The sequence below is a fragment of the Lissotriton vulgaris genome, chromosome 6 (genome assembly GCF_964263255.1).
Source record: "Lissotriton vulgaris chromosome 6, aLisVul1.2, whole genome shotgun sequence".
Classification (NCBI taxonomy): Eukaryota; Metazoa; Chordata; class Amphibia; order Caudata; family Salamandridae; genus Lissotriton; species Lissotriton vulgaris.
This window is the reverse complement of record NC_141694.1, coordinates 1,395,696,719-1,395,716,756: the sequence shown is the minus strand read 5'-3', so window position 1 is coordinate 1,395,716,756 and position 20,038 is coordinate 1,395,696,719.

The following is a 20,038-nucleotide window of genomic DNA, read 5'->3' as shown; positions in this document are numbered from 1 at the left end:
ATGAATAAAACAGACTTTTGCTTTTTTTTCACCTTTTCCACCACGTACAAGTGCTGCACGAGTGCCCTGCCATCTTTTATTTTCAAAAAAATTAAAATTGGGCCTAAAGATCCCTGTACCACCCCCTGACCAAGACTATAGACTCAGAATCTTTCCACTCTGCCCCATTTCCTTATTTCTCAAGTTTGTTTTATTGTTTTCTTTTGACTCTCCTCTCCTGACAAACAACATGGCTGCCAACACTTCCTGGTTTGGAGTATAGACAACAATCAGCATGCAGCTCCTGCTCGTAATTGTACGTATTTCCATAGGCGTATGACCAGTAAACCAAGGTGCATATTATCAAGGACCGGTGTTAAAATTATCGCTGTTTTATTGGCAGGAAACTGCTGATTAAATGGCGATAATGAGCTTCATAATACGGCCTTGTTATTTCCCATAGAAGCCCATGGTAAGACCAACGCATAGGCTTCTATGGGAATTTACAAGGACGTATTATCAAGCCCATCCTCCCAACATTAATAAAAAACTCCAGACAATGCAGGTACCCAGAGCTGGAAGGTCATTTTACATATCACTGCCCCAGAAATGTGGCATCCCCTTCGAGGTGTACGGGGGGAGAGACAGAGAGAGCTCAAAACATATATATTTTTTTTAAAGACCCGAGGGATGCCGCTCACTGAGACTGCGGGGAGTAGAACCGTAACCCCCCACATACTTCAAAATAAAACCAGAGGAGTGCCGTTCCCCAGTGCTCGGGGCACCTTACAAGCCCTAATTATGCAGAAAAATTGCCCCCATAATTCCCCCCCCCGGACCTACTTTTTTTTCACCTTTTCCACCGCATACAAGTAATGCATGAGTACCCCGCCATTTTTTATTTAAAAAATAAAATAAAAATTGAGCCTACAGATCCATGTACAACCCCCTGACCAAGACTATGGTCTCAGATTGTTTCTACCCTGCCCCGTTTCCTTATTTCTCAACTTTGTTTCACTGTTTTCTTGTGACTCTGCTCTCCCGACAAACAACATGGCTGCCAACACTTCCTGGTTTGGAGTATTGACTTCCAATCAGCATGCAGCTCCTGCTCGTAATTGTACGTATTTCCATACACGTACGCCATGATTGTTCTTTAAAAAATAAAAATATAAAATAGAGCCTAAAAATCCATGTACGACCCCCTGAGCAAGCCTAGAGGGTCAGAATGTCTCTACCCTACCCCCTTCCCTTACTTCACAACTTTGTTTTACTGTTTTCTTGTGACTCGGTTCTAGTGAGGCAGAAAATGGCCACCAACACTTCCTGGTTTCGAGTGTTGACAGACAGTGAACAGCCAATCAGCATGCAGCTCGCGCTTGTAATTGAACGGATTTCCGTACGCGTGCTGAACTCCGTCTCTAGATATCGCTATGATTTTACTTGCAATTTTCTCAGAAACTACTGAACAGATTTACACCATTTAACAAAAAGCACAATCTGTGAACAGAACTCTACCTCTCTGCCAAATTTCGTGTAATTCCGTTCAGCCGTTCGGGCTGTAGCCCTGGCTAAAGGTCCCTATGGAAAATTGCATGGGGAAAACACCTTTTGGGACCCCCCTTTTTTCTCTGCCCCTGCTTGACGAATCACCCCCAAACTTTCAGGGAAGGAGTGGAACGGAGCAGGCCATTTACCTGGAGCAATTCAAGAAGATTCGTCCACTGGCGCCAAAGTTATTCCAAATAGAATATTGTGGATTTCCTATGGAAAGTAGGTCCTAACTATAACTACCTAGTATATATATATATATATATATATATATATATATATATATATATATATATATATATATATATATATATATATATATATATATATATATATATATATATACATATATATATATATATATATATTCACTGAAAAAACCATAGGTTATAGACCATATATAGTTAGGGATTAGCATTTACAAAACCTTAATTTACTCGCACAAAACCATTGAAATTCGCATATATAGTTAGTTGCACTAACTATATATCGCGCACCCGCAATCCACTGCTGATGATGTCACATATTACATCATTCATGACATGGTCAGTGACATCACTGATGACATCACTGATGACAACATCCAGTGACTGTATGTTTCTGTAAAGTTAAAATATGTCTTACATATTGAAGAATGAGTGGATGTATAAGTGTCTGGATGAAGGATTTAGTAGGTGCATGACTGACTGTATGAGTGAGTGATTAAATGTGTCTCACTGAGTGCATGGGTTAGTGACTAAACTATCTTAATTTGTACATCATTATGTCTGTTGTTCTGTAAACTGCTGCATGTGTTGATCAGTAGCTATATGAGTAACTATATAGGTTATTCATTGGTTGCCCAAGTATTTGTATGGGAGACTGAGTGTGTGTGTGGGTGGCTGGGGGGTGTATGACTCTGTGCATAGATGTGTGAGCAGTTGATTCACTTGATGTATGGGTTCAAAAGTGCATGTGGAAACAGCTGCATGGGCGGTTGACTGTGTGCATGAGTGTATTGGTGAGTGAATGGATATCTCAGTGCAACATGTCAAAGTAAGTACATATTTAAAACACAGTACATGTGAGAGTTGACATATATAACTGTGCATAAGAGCCAGTGAATGTGTGAGTGGCTGTATGGATCATTGTGAACATGTATCAGGGATTGTATAAGAGAGTAAATATGTGTTAGTATATGTTTGAATAAGTAAGGTGTGTATAACTGTATAGTTGAGAAAACGGAGGTGTGATTGATTCTTTGCATGACTGACTAGGTGTGTGAGTAACTCCATGGATAAGTGACAGTCTGTGAGTGTCTGTTTACACTGATTGTAGCTAAGGTTATAATATAGTCAGAAAAGGTTCATCGTATTATCACATGAATGATATTATCAGTGATGTCATCAGTGATGTCAAATGAGATGTCATCAGTGATGTCATTTGAGATGTCATCAGTGATGTCATCAGTGATGTCATTTGAGATGTCATCAGTGATATCATCAGTGATGTCATTTGAGATGACAACAGTGATGTCATCAGTGATGTCACTGACCATGTCATGAATGATGTAATATGTGTCATCATCAGCAGTGGATTGCGGGTGCGCGATATATAGTTAGTGCAACTAACTATATATGCAAATTTCAATGGTTTTGTGCGAGTAAATTAAGGTTTTGTAAATGCTAATCCCTAACTATATATGGTCTATAACCTATGGTTTTTTCAGTGAATTTTCAAGGTTTTGTAAATGCTAATCCCTAACTATATATGGTCTATCACCTATGGTTTTTTCAGTGAATTTCAATGGTTTTTTAATAGCAAATATCAAAAGCTGTAAAATGTATTCTTATTCTAATTCAAAAATATATTTTATATTTTTGTAATATTATCTTTATATTTATTTGGTAGCTTAATAAGGTTCCGCGACCCGCTCCGCGAACCGGTAAACGTTCCATTAGCGCAACCACCGCGTTAGAAAACGATATCGTGACGCATCGCGTAAGCGCGAAGTATTGCGTTACCGCGAAATACGTCTTATGACGCGCTGCGTTAGCGCACCCGGAAGCGTTCTGGAACGCAAACCAAAGCGCGAAGCGCAGCTACTCGGAAGCGATCCGGGTCGCGTTACGGGACGCGTTACGTAAGCATAACAGGTCATGTGACTTGAAAATAACACTTTTTATTAGTTGATTTCATTTTTTATTTCTGAATGATGTAAAGCTAGGTCATGTGACCTAAACATTACACTTTTCATTGGTTTAGAACGTTTTTTTTCCAAATAATGAAAGCCCCCTCCTATTTTTCTCACTCTGACTTTCAACTTTGTGAGAGGAAGAACTATTTTCATTATTGGAAGATGGCTTCAATTGTAGCTGCAGCTGGTGGACCCCCACCACCACCACAACCTCCTAGGAAGGATGGACCACCTCCCCAGTTTATTCCCAACCCTGAAGAAGAGGAGGAAGAAGAAGAACAAGATGTACATCAAATAAAAATTTTCCCTGAAGAGCCCCGTAAATCACACCGCAAGGCCAATTTCATTTGGCAGTTTTTTTCATTTCCTGCAGGCCAAAAAAAAGTGAATGCACGTTATGTTACATGCCTGATATGTAAAGAACCTCTGTCTCGAGGCACGGATAAAAAGTATAGCTTTGGAAACTATACAATGCATCGCCACATGCAAAGGTGGCATCCTATAAATTATAGTATGGCGGAGGTGCGTAACCTAAGTGAAAATCCACCAACACTTGTGGCCAGCACCTCATCCCATGAAAGTCTTTCGGGACCAGAGGCGAGGGAGATGGTCCCCGCTATTCAAACTAATTTTCAACATATCAAGCTGGTGTGCATTTATTGTGGGGGTTTGCTTTGTTACGGCGAAATGAGCTTTCCATTAATGAACAGAGCATTTGAAAATCACAAGTGCTCAAAACGCCCCAGAAAGTGATTTTTTTTTTCTTGCTCCTGTTGAGCCGTTTCTAATGCCTGTTTTTCGTTCTTTCCCCTGAAAAAAACCCCAAAAAATATTAAACCGTTCAAAAAATACAAAAAAAGTATAAAAAGTGTTCAGAAAAATAATTAAAAAAATAAAAAACAACAAAAATAATAAAAAAAAGTTCTTTTAAGAACTACCTTCCCTTTATGAAAAATTGCTAGAATTCTAGAAGTCAATCATTCTTGTTTCCTTATAGTACGCCCCCCGGACCGCTTTCCGGTGCGCGTACCGGGCGCACCCCACGAAAAAAACGATTTTTTTTTTTCTTTTTGCTCCGCGGGGCCCTTTTAAAGCCTCCACATCAAACATAGGGGGTCAGGGAGGATCTACTATGCCCCCTTATGGTCATTTTCCCCTTCGTTTTGGCCTCCTCTTGTCTCTCGATCCTACCGAGAGACAAGATGGCGGCCGCTCCAGACTGTTTAGAATGTTGACAGACACCGGAGAGCCAATCAGCTTCGCTTCGCAAAGCTCCGTTACGCGATAAGTACGCGAACCGGAGCGCTACCCGGGACGCTGTCACAGATATATCTGTTTTTTAAAACGTTAATTTCTCAAAATCCACTGGAGCACATATATTGAGACCCAGCAAAGGCACATCGGGCTAACAGTCCCTACAATTTTGCCAAGTTTCGTGCAAATCCATTCAGCCGTTCGAGCTAAAAGTGAGGCCAAACGCCCTATGGAAAACTCAATGTTAAAAACGTGTTTTGGGACCCCTCTTTTTTCTCGCCCCCCCCTTGACGAAACCCCCCCAGATTTTCAGGGGCTGCTCAGAAACGAAATGTGCCATTTTCCTGAAAATTTCAGCCGATTCCGTCCACAAACGCCAAAGTTATTAGACATAGAATTTTCAAAAGTCCCATAGAGAAAAAATCCTAACTATATATACCTACTGGCGACCGCCAGTAGGTAATATATATATATATATATATTAGTATATACATTGTATATTAGTATTAGTGTAATTAGTATGCATTTTCTTGTAAAGTTAATCTTTTAAAATATGTAATTAATTTATTGCTCCAAGATTGCTCCAAGATTCACAGAAAGCCAACAGCATGCAATAGCATTCTACATGCTAACAGTGGACATCCAACCAAATTAAAATGGAGTATCCCTTACGGACAGATGTTAAGGGCAAAAAGGAACTGCTCTGAAGAAAACGATCTGAATAAAGAAATAGAGAATATGAGCCTCAGATTCCTTGAAAGAGGATACCCAATTGAAGTGATCACCACTGCTAAAAATCGTATGCTAAAAATCGTATGCATCTGAAAAAAAGAGAAGAACTACTAACCCCTAAGGATAAGAAACTCAGAAGAGATCAAGAGCACGAAACAGATCTGAGCAGTGGAACAACCAGAATTATTGTGGAGTATGACAACCAAAGCACACAAATGAAGAAAGCCTACAAAAAGCATTGGCCAATTCTTCATTTGGACAAAACCTTGAATGAAAGCCTGACAGCAAACCCGAGTATAACATACAGAAAGACTTCCTCCTTAAGAGACATATTGACACAAAGTCATTTAGAACCATGTAAGGAGAGAAAACAGAAATGGCTGACAACACCTGGCTTCTGGAAATGCCACAAATGTAAAGCCTGTGAGCATGGGGAAAACATCAAAAATTATGTACTACAGAATGGCAGAAAAGAAACCATCTATGACCATATTACATGCGAGTCCAAATGTGTGGTTTATCGACTCAAATGTCCATGTGGCAAATACTACATTGGGAGCACTATAAACAAACTCAAGTTAAGGATATTACAACATCTAAGGGCGATAAAAAACAAGGACCCGTGCTACCCAATGGCCACACACTTTACTCAGTACCACCAAAGTGACACCTCCCTCTTGAAATATTCGGGAATTAAACTGTGCAAACTCCCGGAACGGGGTGGAGATCAACTACAACTATTGAGACGCTTAGAGTCACGAATGATACTAAACATGGGCACTGAGGCACCTTTTGGTCATAACTTGGATGCCGAACTATATGTACATCTGTGATCTGACCAGATAACAAAAGAACGATGCTGTCAATTGAATGTGTAGTATTCCAAGGGAATCGTGTTTAAATCACCTATTTGAAGCTGGAATGTGTACATGTTGTAAATTGTATAGAATTAGAACCGATTGATTTTTGAAGATCCTATAATTAGAATTTGAGGGTAAGAATTGTGGGACATAATTACCTAGAAAATATATGACATCATTAGGAGAAGTTGAGGAACTATAAGAAGATTGGTACTTTACAATAAATTTTGTTTGGGTAGCTGCATGGGGAGAACTGACGAAATAATGCATGTAATTATATATGAGAGGTTGTGTTATACCTAGAGAATAACAATATGCATTACCTAGTATCATTTCTATGTTCATATAATACTTTATTTAGTCCACTGCAAGCAGTTTCCCAACCCTTCTTCAAATTTAAAGATCGTCACTTTGTAAAATAACCGTCATATAGCTTCATGCCATCACTATTTCTTAATAATTCTTTTCCTCATTTTTGTGTGACTTATTGAATAGGTATGAATTAATACCATACGTGATTAGATGGATCTAATTGTAAATAACCATTGTCAATACTATATTTATAGTTATCGGTTCGATTTTTCAATGGTACTTCACATTAATTTTGAACACAAATTTGTATAAGATCTACATTGTAAATACTTTATTTTGGAATGTATAGCTCGGATCAAGCAGTAGAGTACTTTACGTTGATTGTACATAATTGTGTATATACCTTTAAACATGTACTAGCCTTGTATATACATTGCTGGGTGGGTTGGTCAAGATGACCATGGAAATGGTAGAGGGTACTTACACTAGTTACACTATTTAAACAAGGTCTAGACCTAGGGACTCTATGGTCCAGTGGAAGGCAGGAGCCGAAACGCGTAGACCGTCCTTTGTTGATGCACGTTACATTTGCACTGGTGTGTAAATAAAAAACGCTAAAACCATCTGTTGCTGTGCCGTGTCCTTTGATCTACTAGATGTGGAAAAAAGAAGCTGTGGTAATATATATATATATATATATATATATATATATATATATATACCTATGATTATATATCTCTCCCGAGTATCACTATGTTTTTAAACCTTTTATACTATCTAGGTTGCACTTAACTCACTCAGCACTTTATATAATGGAAAGTCAACTTTGCACATATTTGGTTATCTATGGTTTTAGACAACCAGTGGTTTGAGGGTAGAGACGCCACCCTAACCATAGTAGGTCAGCACTATGCACTTTATAAATAGTACTCTTTCTTTATCAGCAACGGGACCCCTAGGCGTGTGACTCTTAGGAGCCAATGTATGTACCTGACCACACAACAGCTATGTCATATCCAGTTATCAGATTATTGTCATTTTTTGCAATATCATTTTAACATAATATTCATTTTATGTAAATTACCTTTTGACTATTTTTTATCGGAGGTATATTTTTCTACTATTTTAACATATTTATATGTTATTTATTGATTGCAATTGGCATCATTAATTGGATTACTATGTACAGATACGATAGTTGTATTTTACGGTTTCAAGGATGATGTCAAAGGCTTGATATGGGTACACGCCAATACGCATTTAAGCGGTCATATTTTCGGTTGCAAATAGAATCACATTTGAAAGAATGTCTATATTCTTTTGTGCAATATGTATCATGCTGCTATACTTGTATTTATATGGGCAAAGTTGTAATTCCGTGTGCACATTTAAGACACTTTAACACGCTGAAAAAAGTCTGTTTTCTATGTTGACTTATCACTAGAACACGTGGTGTGATTACTGAAAGAAAAAAATGAGTGTGTGCGCTATTTAAAGGTGATACAATCTGCATTTCCGTTATGTGATCAAGGGCAGTCCTTGCCCGAAACGCGTCATGCCTACCTGAACTGCTGTCAGAATGGATAATAAAAATTCGCTGTGACACTCTGCTGAATCGTGTGGTGGTCCGTTACTTCTGTGGTCAGAACTGGGAACAGAGTCTTGCTCCATATATATATATATATATATATATATATATACCTTCCTGGGTTAGTAATATTTAAAATAGGGGGGTCTGTGATGGCACGGATTTCCCAGCTCCGGGGACTTCCACTTCTCTGGACTTTTTAATGTAGGGAGGGAGTCGCGCGGCCTCCTTACTGGAACCCTTGATGGCCCTGGGGACCATCATTTCCCAGGGTCGGCTATTGTAGTAGCAACAAGGAAATTACACACAGTTCCCCAGAAGGACTGGATAGAAAGGAGAGAGAGTGTGTGGTGTGGTGTAGAAGCAAAAGCCAAGAGGGAAGGGGAAGGGGGAATTCCCTCTTGGGAACTAGAACCCTCACACACCCAGCAAACTAGGTGTCATGCTTCATCATATGGGTCCTGCTCCCCGTCAGACTGGCGCTGCAATGTCCGACGGGCACCCGCAAAGGGGCTCTTTAGCGGAGATCTTTTGTTCCAGCCATATGGTGCATGCTTGTGAGAGGGCAGGTAAATGTGTAGTCGTGAATAAGTGGTGATTGATTAAAAAAGGTAGGTTAGTCCACAATGGAATTTATTAACATGGCTAACTCCCTTGATTAAAATGGTGGGAGGGGAGATAGACGCCACGATTATATGTGGTGAAGATATCTGCAACCCTCAGTTTAGGTCGACATGTTTCATGCTAAACTAGCAATTCCTCAGGACCTTGGTGCTCGTACTACACAGTGAAATTAAAAACTTCATACAACCTTGGGTCTTAAGGTCTGTAGTTCGACAGGCCAATTGGTCCTGCCTTGAGTAATGCAACCTAAAAGGAAGAAAATACAACAGGAGGAGAATCAGGATAACACTCCTATGTAAATTAGGTGCATTCTTCTACATAAAACAATATACACACTCTTGTAGAGAACATTAAAAAGACTCAGGTGGAGTCTGGTTGAAGAAAGACGGACCAGGAACGCTTACCCTAAGCAAATCCCTAAAGTACTTCTCAGTCTGCTCTGTGGGACCTGCACAGAAGAGTCAGGGACCTGGGAGAAGAAGGGAGGGAAAGGGGATAGGACAATTTGTATCCTCAAACGTGTGCCGGTAACAGTTCGTGGTAGAGACCACTAGCAACCGGGACAGGTCACCCCACAACACTACAGGTGTCATCTGTACACACCGTAGACCACCAGTGTTGGCAACACCAAACCGCTCGAATAGATTTAAGAGAGCAAGCGCCACTGTTCCGGCGATGGTAGCCAGGGCAAAGCAAGGGGCACCATCATGCTCCCCGGGTCCCGCATCGCCCGTGGAGACGGTAAGTGCGAGGACCCGAGAAGAGACTGCGCCCATGCCTGTCCGCCAGCGAGCCACACGTCAACAAGTAACGACGAGAGGACCTCAGAATCCCGCCGAAGCTGCGGTGCCCCCAGACAAGTGGTAACAGTAAGTACAGGGAACCCCAGCGAGTCAAGGCATCACTGGCCTCGACCGATATCGTGATCCGGAACCCGAAGAGGACCGGCGCAGATCCGATGATACTTACCCAAGCGGTGTGCGGTCTCTGCCTGCAAACCTACCCCCACGCGTAATCCGGATGGGATCTGTAGCAGCTGGTTTAGAAATCGCATGGTGCGAGTGGTTCTTGTACCCTGCGCTGCCCTGATCCCGCGAATATCGCAGTGGGCATGGTTACACGGTCAGTATCCGCGCATGTCCATTGGTTGGTCGACGGGGCTGGTATCGGTTTGAATTTACAGACACTAGGAGATGGATCTAGCCGTCGGCCATGTTGGAGTTGAAAAAGGAGAACAACAACGTGATGGGCTGTTGTGAAGTAAATCACCGGGTTAAGTTTGGTGAGGTGGAATTGTTAAATTGTCTGTTACTGACCAGTTCAATCAATTTGGTCATGGTAATATCGTCTAAGACGAGAAGTATGAAAGACAGGAAAGAGTCCATTCAAGTGCATAGGGATCGTCTCATCATACGTTAAGGGGAATTCTCAATGAAGAATATGGATCAGGGCTGTCATGTCAGCAAAAGGATGGTTCATCCTATGATCTAATCTCGAAAGGAGGCCCAAGGTACAGAGTCGTTGAGACCCACTATATCCAGTCTCAGGCGATGTACCCACCTCTGTTCAATTCTGAACAGACCCTGAGTGATGATGCCAGGGTGACTTTCAAGAACCAACCAGCGGATGCTGTCAGCTGTGTGACCCTTTTGATTATAGTGTTGGTATAGTTTGGTGTGTGTTTTGAGGCATCTTATATTGCTTTCATGCTCTTGGATGCGCAATTTAACTTGTCTCATCGTCATTCCTATATAGTGCTGGTCACAGGGACAAGTGAGAAGGTAAATGCATTTGGTGCTGTTACAATTCGTATGTCTGCGTATTTGCCATGTAAAGGTATTGGTCAGTTGGATCTCTTTAGTCATACTGGTCTGGGGACACACTGCACATCCGCCACACGGAAAGTGACCTTGTACCCGTGGGAGTTCCCATAATGTGCTCTGATTATTGTTGTTCACTCTCTTTGGTCTAGTGTGGACCAATGCATCCTTTAGATTCTGGGTGCGTTTAAATGCGAACCTAGGGTTTGGAAGGTTCATACCACCAGAGTTAATTATGCCCCAATGTTTATTGATGGTTTTCTTTATAAAGGATGAGTTCTTAGTGAATGTGGTGACACAGGTGATCACATCCTCTGGTTAATTTACTCTAGTCTCCAGTAAGGCTTCCCTTGGGTTGTTAGCTGCCCTCTTGTAGGAGTTTTTGATTAATCTGGTGGGATAACCCCTGTCCTGCAATTTATGTTGGAGGACAGTGGCTTCCTGTTTGAAATCAGCCAGGGTGGAACAGTTCCTGCGGATTCTGAGAAACTGTCCAAAAGGGAGGTTATCCCTCAGTGCTCTTGGATGGTAACTTCCGTATGGAAGCAGACTATTTCTATCTGTATTTTTACGATAGAGTGTGGTGTTCAGACTGTCCATTTCCAAGTTGATTTTTAGATCTAGAAAAGGGATTGACGTATCAGAGATAGTCCCTGTGAATTTTAGGTAAGGATTTTGTTCATTGATCCAGGTGCAGAAGGTTTCACATGACAAACGGTCTCCTTTCCAAAAAATTAGGATGTTGTCAATGAAACGACACCAGAGTGTTATATTATTCAAGAATGGGTTTTGAGGATTTCTGATTACTTTCTCCTCAAATGTCGCCATGTAAATACAGGCCAGACTAGGAGCAAATGTTGAACCCATTGAAGTTCCCTGGATTTGATGGTATAATTGTGTCCGATATTGAAAAAAGTTCTCAGTGAGAGCTATGGTAGCACATGCCATAATGAGGGAGATTGGTGTTGGGGAAGACCACTCTTCTTGTTGGAGAGTGGTCTCTACAGCTTCAAGTGTTGCTTGTTGTGTAATATTTGTATAGAGTGCTTCCACGTCAAGTGTTAGCAAAAATGTCAACTCCCTCTCTTCCTTCAATATTTTCTAGAAGGCGAAGTACATCCCTGGTATTTTGGAGGTATGAAGGGATTTTCTTGACCAATGGTTGTAGAAAGGAGTCACAAAATTTGGAGAGGGGTTCAAGTAGAGAACCTATTCCTGAGACAATGGGTCTCCCCGGGACCGGTGTCATGCCCTTATGTATTTTAGGGAGGGTGTAAAAGTAGGGTGTTACTGGTTCAGTAGTCAGTAAAAAGCCTGCCTCATTCTTTGTGATCCATTCATTGGTTTCGGCCTCTAGAATGAGACTGGTAATAGTTGTAGTCAGTCTTTTGGTAGGGTCTACAGCAAGAGGGTGGTAATGCGAGTTATTGGCCAATTGGCGTTTGCACTCTGCATCATAATCTTTGCTATTCTGGATAACAGTGGCACCCCCCTTATCCGCCTGTTTGATGACAATCGAGGTGTCATTCGCTAGTGATTGAACAGCTTGTCTCTCCATCGTGCTCAGGTTGTTGAAGCACTTTGTCATGGGTCTATTTTCAAGGCTTTTAAGGACCGCCCCCTCAAAAGCCAACACTGCTGGAGGAACCATGCTGTCTGGTGGAGTGAAGGTCGAGGGGTTTCGTAAGCCGGTGTCTGTTCTTTCAATGTCTGGTCTATCCTGGAAGAAGGAGCTGAGGCGGACCTTCCTGAACAATTGTCTCACCTCAACCATTTCTTTAAAGCTGTCTGGTACAGGGGTAGGTACATAGCCAAGTCCTTTCTCAAGGATATTGGTCTCAGTGGAGGTGAGTGTCCTTTCAGAGAGATTAACAATTAAACTTTTTTGCCCCGGGTCGTGCTCCTGGTTTCCACTGATGATGTTGTGGCTGCTTGGTCTTGCCACTGTACACCCTTTTGTGGCCCTCGCTTGCGCCCTCTTCCTCTGCCCCAACCTATTGTAGTGTCTCGGGGTGCCTGTCTCCTGGACACTGCTGTTTGCTATGGTAGGGCGGGAGCGCCGCCGCTCCCACTTTAGCTCAGCAAACCGGTATACTATTTGAAAGAGAGAGCAAGTTAATCTGCTGTGTCTTTCAAGTAGGAAAGCAGATTGTTTTTCGTTAGAGAGAGCAGCATGTAAGCTTTCCTCTCTGAGAAAGCAATGCCGGCTCTCGAAGGATGCGGGGAGCCAGCTGGGACCGTTGGGGCATTGGCGTTCTCTTCACGGTCCCAAATGTTATTTTATGAGTCCCGGGGGATGGGGTCCCTTTGCAGCTCCTTAAACATTTGTTCATATAACTTTTGCAAAATCTTTTTTTGTGTTGGGGAACAGAGTAATACTCCAGTGACTTTGTCATCCATGTATCTTTTTTACTTTTTCTTTATTTGAATTCCTCTTTATTTACAGTATGTTTCTACACAATGAGTTCCACAGCGTAGCATCCGTTGAGGTGTTCTTAGCCTTTTTGTTCTTTTGGTGACTTACCAGTTTGTGTTCAAGATTCGGTGACCTATTTGTGTTGCTTTCCTTGTGTATCTTTTATGCAGCCTTTTTTGTGTATGTTCTTTGGTATCTAACTTTATTTATTGAGTGCTTCATTCAGTGTTCTAAATATAGGAGTACATCTGTAGACATGTAGTAGACTCCTTTCCATTGCATCCCTCAACCCTAATTGAGAACGTAATGGGGTGAGTGAAACTAAGGCAGTGCTGTCGTCATTGTTTTAAGTTTGCAAAACAGTAGGTAGTATAAATAAATAAATAAAGCACTTGACACAATGCAGAGTGACACTGTATTTATTGTATTTAATTGTAGAATATTTTGAAAATAATATACACTGATGTGCAAAATATTGTTGGTTTAATTGTAAGATATTTCATATAAATCATCACATATGCTGATATTACAGTGAAGATACAATTATGTGTTTATGTTTTTGTACAATGATCTACAACATAAGAAATTCAGTATGGAAAATCAACAACATTTGAAAGACGGTTTCGACATTAGTAACAGTGTCATAGAAGAGCTAAACATAATTTTTTTAAGTAGGGAGAATGAAGAGGAAGATATAAATGCTGTAGATATCAGGTCTGCTTTTCTAAACTAAACTTTAGATGCTGATTCTGTGGAAGCATTAGTTGACATTGAGTATGATCATATGAATTTGTGTAATCAAGAAATTGAAGTAAATCATCCCAAGCATAGTCAGCAGAGCTTAGCGTAAGGAACTATGTAGGAGTTTCTAAGTTCCTTAGCATACATTTTAGTTTTCCATGACGACTGTACCAGTACTCATTACAACAACGCTGACATGCCATGAGATTAATGAGGTGACATTCCAAAATATTATCTTTCTGCTGTACTTTATGCATACATTTGTTTGCTGAAACATTTTGCAGATGTACATGTGTTTTCAATATATTGTTTTCTGCATAAGAAGTCCAGACAAATCACTTTCAAACAAAAGATGGAACAAATATGGAATACATTGTTGAATTCTTGAATTTTCTGCATATAACATTGATGTCTGGTATTCAGATGCAGGAATCTGCACAGGTCGGATCTTCATAGTGTCCTCTTTTTCGTGTGGGAAGGAACTGAGGGAAAGAACGATCTTCCAAGCTTTTTTCGCATACAGTAATGGGACTTCCCTTTGCTTCTTTCATGTGGAATAACTCTATGGTATTCCCCATCCCTTCTTTAGAATGAAGTGGATGAATGCTGTAATGTTTGTAGATTTCTTCAGGTATGGAAACATCCAGTTTTTCATTTTGTCCAGATGGGAAGTCAGTATCTTCTACAGTTATTTATTCTTTTCCCACATACACATTTTTGTAATATTATTTTTTTATAGCAGATAGAACAGAACGTTGCCTTTTTCACTTTCCTAATGTCTACTAATGTTTGCCATATTTTCTTACTCTTAGTAGGAAAGCCATTGATAAGAATAACTAAATGTTCATACTGTACATTTTCTACACCAATTGTCTGTGTTTTAAGTAAATCAAGATTGTATTGAATGTTTTCTGTAGTGCTAGTGCTCTTGGTGTTTAGTTGTGGACTGTTCTGAGCCGAGAATTGATTGAAGGCACTTCTAAGCACACATGGTGAAGAGAAATTTACATTGAAAGCTGAATTAAAGTTGTGAACCCCGCTGTCTGTAATGTAGATCGAAGGTACTAATTGATACAAATATTGATGAATGCTATTTTGTACAGTTAACAGAATCTGAGGACAGAGTACAATTGTCTCTACGTTAAGGAAAGCAAGAGTAAATCCAATGGTGTCTTTAATGTAGAAGGAAAGGTGAATTGAAGTTGTGAATCTGGCTGTCCGCAGTGTACATTTAATGGTGGAGTGTATCATCTGTAATCACAATTGAAATGAAATATAGAACATGTATGGAATGCATTGTCAAAATATGTATGTTTCAGGGACATAATAGTTCAAATTGTGACCTGTGTTGTCTGTAGTGTAGACTGTCATTCAGTGTTCTTTTGGACTTGTAAGACGAATTCTGCTATTGTACTAAACCTATAACTGATATAAATCAAGTTCCTGAAATTCAAGAATAATTGATAACCTTAGCCAAGTAAGGTAGCAAGTGTGCACATTTTTAACTGTTTTTGGATGGGGTAGTAGCTACATCAAAAATGCTCGATAAAGGTCCTCGAGTTTGAATCAGAATATGAAATTGAAGAATAGTTGATAACCACAGTGAAGAAAGGCAGCAAGTAGGTTTGTGTATGTGTGGATGATATGTTGATTGAGTGAAAGATAAATACGGTGAAAAATAAGAAATGCTGAAGATGTGCAAGCTACCCATTTCCTTGTAAGGAAAGTGGGTGTTTGGTTTTCCAGTCCATTACACCGACGGGGTGTCGGATTCAGCAGTGGGAGCCTGAGAAATGGGTACCATATATAAGGATGCAAGCTAGTGCAGAAAGTACACACACTGTGCGGTAGAAAGAATGCAAGAAAGGACGTAAGTGTGAAAATTACCCACTGCTATTCATGGGTAGAAGAATAATTGATAACGCTAGCGAAGAAAGGCTGCAAATGTGGAAACTTCTGCAACAAAAAGGCTTAATAAAGGGCCTTGACTTTGAATCAGAATATGAAATTGAATAATAATTGATAATCCCAGTCAAGAAAGGCAGCAAGTGTTCACTTTTAGTACAATAAATGCATTAGTAGATAGTGCTCAAAGCTTTATTATTTTTCAACAATAAATGTATTCTATTAATATCTCATAATTTAACAGACATTCCAATGCAAAATAGATATGTCAGTAAGATCAATTTCCTCGTTAGCAGTTTCTGATTTAATCTGTATTAAAAATTTAACATAATTTAAAACTGTGCAGTATCTATATGAAAAAGGCTTCAGACAGGGTAGTAGCTACAAGAAAAAGGCTCAATAAAGTCCTGCACTTAGAATATGAATATGAAATAGAAGAATAGTTTTTAACCATAGCCAAGAAAGGCAGCAAGTAGGTGTGTGTATGTGTAGATGATGATGATGTGTTGATTGAGTGGTAGGTGAATAATGTAAAAAATATGGAAGTGTCCAAATTACCTACTGCCATTCACGGGTAGTAGTTAGCAAGAAGGCTCAATAAAGGGCCTGTACTTTGAATTACAATAACAAATAGAAGATTTGATAACCATGGACTGTACTGTCTCTTTTTTAATATTGTTAGACTTTTAAGCTTTTGTTTATATATGAACGGTATGAAGTGTGCAAATTACCCACTACCATTCACGGGTAGTAGTTACCAAGAAGGCTCAATAAAGGGCCTGCAGTTTGAATTTCAATAGCAAACAGAAGATTTGATAACCATAGACTATACTGGCTCATTTTTAATATTGTTAGACTTTTAAGCTTTTGTTTATACATGAACGGCAAGAAGTGTGCAAATTACCCACTGCCAATCACGAGTAATAGTTACCAAGAAGGCTCAATAAAGGGCCTACACTTTGAATTTGTATTATAAGAAGGACAATTGACAACCACAGCCAAGAAAGGCACAAAGTGTGCAAATTTCCCCCTGCTTTCGGCTGGGGTAGTACGTACAACAAAAAGGCTCGATAAAGGGCCTTGACATTCAATCAGAATTTGAAATTGAGGAATAATTTATAATCCCAGCCAAGAAAGGAAGCAAGTGTGCATCTAAAGCAACAAAGTTCTGTGGAGTGTGTGATGCAAGCAACACAGATTGGTAGGAAAATCCTTAAAATCAAGTTTTCTAATAAATATTGGTTGTCCATTCACAGAAGTAAGTTGAAGTATATTTTCAAAAAGTATGATGTATTTTTTTCTAAACAAGTCATCTCATTTAATACGGTGACATGGTGATGATTTGTGGTGCACTGATTTAGTAATACCTTTGGCGCAGAGCTTGAATGTACCCTGTGATGATGTGTGGTCGGGGTGAGGTACAGTAATTGAAGTCATGTCTTTTGTCAATTGAATTCTGCATCAATTCCATTTAAAAGGGACAGTATGTCTCACTGTGACATAAAAGTGTTCACTCTTGTTTGTGATTATTTATGGTGCGCTGAGTAAGTAGTATCTTTGACGGTGAGCTTGTATGTTCCCTGTGCAGTGTGGATTGAAGGCAGTTGTTAACAGACATAGATGAATGTTTTTTGTCACTTATTTAAACAAAATGTGAAACACATATAGTAGAATTTTGTGTGCATTAAATCAATGAAGGCTGAATTTCCTAGTGTTCAAAGTTTAAGAAATTGTGAGGATATTGTGCAATTGTCTGTGTTTTGAGTAAATCAAGATTGTATTGAATGTTTTCTGTAGTGCTGGTGGTCTTGATATCTAGTTGTGAACTCTACTGAGCGCAGAATTGATTGAAGGCAGTTCTCAGCACACATAGTGAAGAGAAATTTACATGGAAAAGTGAATTGAAGTTGTGAACCCTGGTGTCTGTAATGTAGATCGAAGGTACTAATCGATAGAAACATTGATGAATTGTATTTTGTACAGTTAACAGAATCTTAGGACAGAGTAGAATTGTATCTTTGTTAAGGAAAACAATGTTGAATGTAATGCTGTCCTTAATGTAGAAGGAAAGCTACATTGAAGGTCTGAAGGCAGATGTCCGCAGTGTATATTGAAGGCAGTTGTTGACACAAAGATCGATGAATGCTATTTTATACAGTTAACAGAATGTGAGGACACAGTATAATTGTCTCTGCCTTAAGGAAAAGAAAGCTGAATGCAATGTGGTCCTTTATGTAGAAGGAAAGCTGAATTCAAGTTGTGAACCCAGCTGTCCGTAGTGTAGATTGAAGGCAGTTGTTCACACAAAGATTGAAGAATGGTATTTAGTTACAGATAACAGAATCTGAGGAGACAGTATAATTGTCTCTGCCTTAAAGAAAAAAAGGTTGAATACAATGCGGTCCTTAATGTAGAAGGAAAGCTGAATTGAAGTTGTGAATACAGGTGTCCCCAGTGTAGATTGAAGGCAGTTGTTGACACAAAGATCGATGAATGCTATTTTATCTTAGTTAACAGTCTGTAGTGAGGACACAGTATAATTGTCTCTCCGTTAAGGAAATGAAGGCTAAATATAATGTTGTTCTTAATCTAGAAGGAAAGCTGATTTGAAGTCGGGAACCCAGCTGTCTGGCGTGTAGATTGAAGGTAGTTGTTGACAGAAAGATCTGTCAATGCAAGTTGTACAAGTTAACAGTATCTGTGGACGCAGTATAATTGTGTCTGTCTTAAGGAAAGTAAAGCTCAATACAATGCTGTTCTCAATGTAGAAGGAAAGCTGAATTGAAGTTGTGAACCCGGCTGTCCGCAGTGTAGATTGAAGGCAGTTGTTGAGACATAGATCGAAGAATGCTATTTAGTCACAGATAACAGAATCTAAGTACACAGTATAATTGTCTCTGCCTTAAGGAAAGCAAGCAAGAATACAATGCTGTCCTCAATGTAGAAGGAAAGCTGAATTGAAGTTGTGAACCTAGCTGTCCGCAGTGTAGAGTGAAGGTAGTTGTTGACAGAAAGATCTGTCAAGGCAAGTTGTGAAGTGAACAGTATCTGTGGATGCAGTATAATTGTGTCTGTCTTGAGGAAAGAAAAGCTCAATACAATGGTGTCTTTAATTTAGAAGGAAAGCTGAATTGAAGTTGTGAACTGAGCTGTCCGTAGTGTAGATTGAAAGCTCTTGTGAGGAGTTATAGATGAATATTATTTGTGACATTCTTTTACAAAATCGGAAGACATAAGATCCATTAGTCTCTACTTTAAATAAATCGAGGCTGAATTCAATGTTTTCTCTAGTAGTGGAGCTCTTGCTATGAAGTTTTAATTTTTACTGACCACAGAATATATTCAAGGTTGTTGTAAGGACAGATATTGAATATAATTTTAGTTCTAAAGCTGAGTTGAAGTTGTGAACCCTTGTGTCCGCAGTGTAGATTGAAGGCAGGTGTTGACACAAAGGTCGATGAATGACATTTAATCACAGATAATAGAATCTCAGGATACAGTATAATTGTCTCTGCCTTAAGGAAAGCAAGCAAGAATACAATGCTGTCCTCAATGTAGAAGGAAAGCTGAATTGAAGTTGTGAACCCAGCTGTCTGCAGTGTAGATTGAAGGTAGTTGTTGACAGAAAGATCGGTCAATGCAAGTAGTGAATGCAGCTGTGCGCAGTGTAGATTGAAGGTAGTTGTTGACAGAAAGATTGGTCACTGCAAGTTGTGAACCCAGCTGTCTGCAGTGTAGATTGAAGGTAGTTGTTGACAGAAAGATCGATGAATGCTATTTTGTCACAGTTAACAGAATCTGAGGACACAGTATAATAGTCTTTGCCTTAAGGAAAGCAAGGAAGAATACAATACTGTCCTTAATGTAGAAGGAAAGCTGAATTGAAGTTGTGAACGCAGCTGTCCGCAGTGTAGATTGACAGCAGTTGTTGACACAAAGATCGATGAATGCTATTTAGTCACAGATAACAGAATCTGAGGACACAGTATAATTGACTCTGCCTTAAGTAAAGCAAGGCTGGATTCAATGATGTCATTAATGTAGAAGGAAAGCTGAAGTGAAGTTGTGAACCCTGATGTC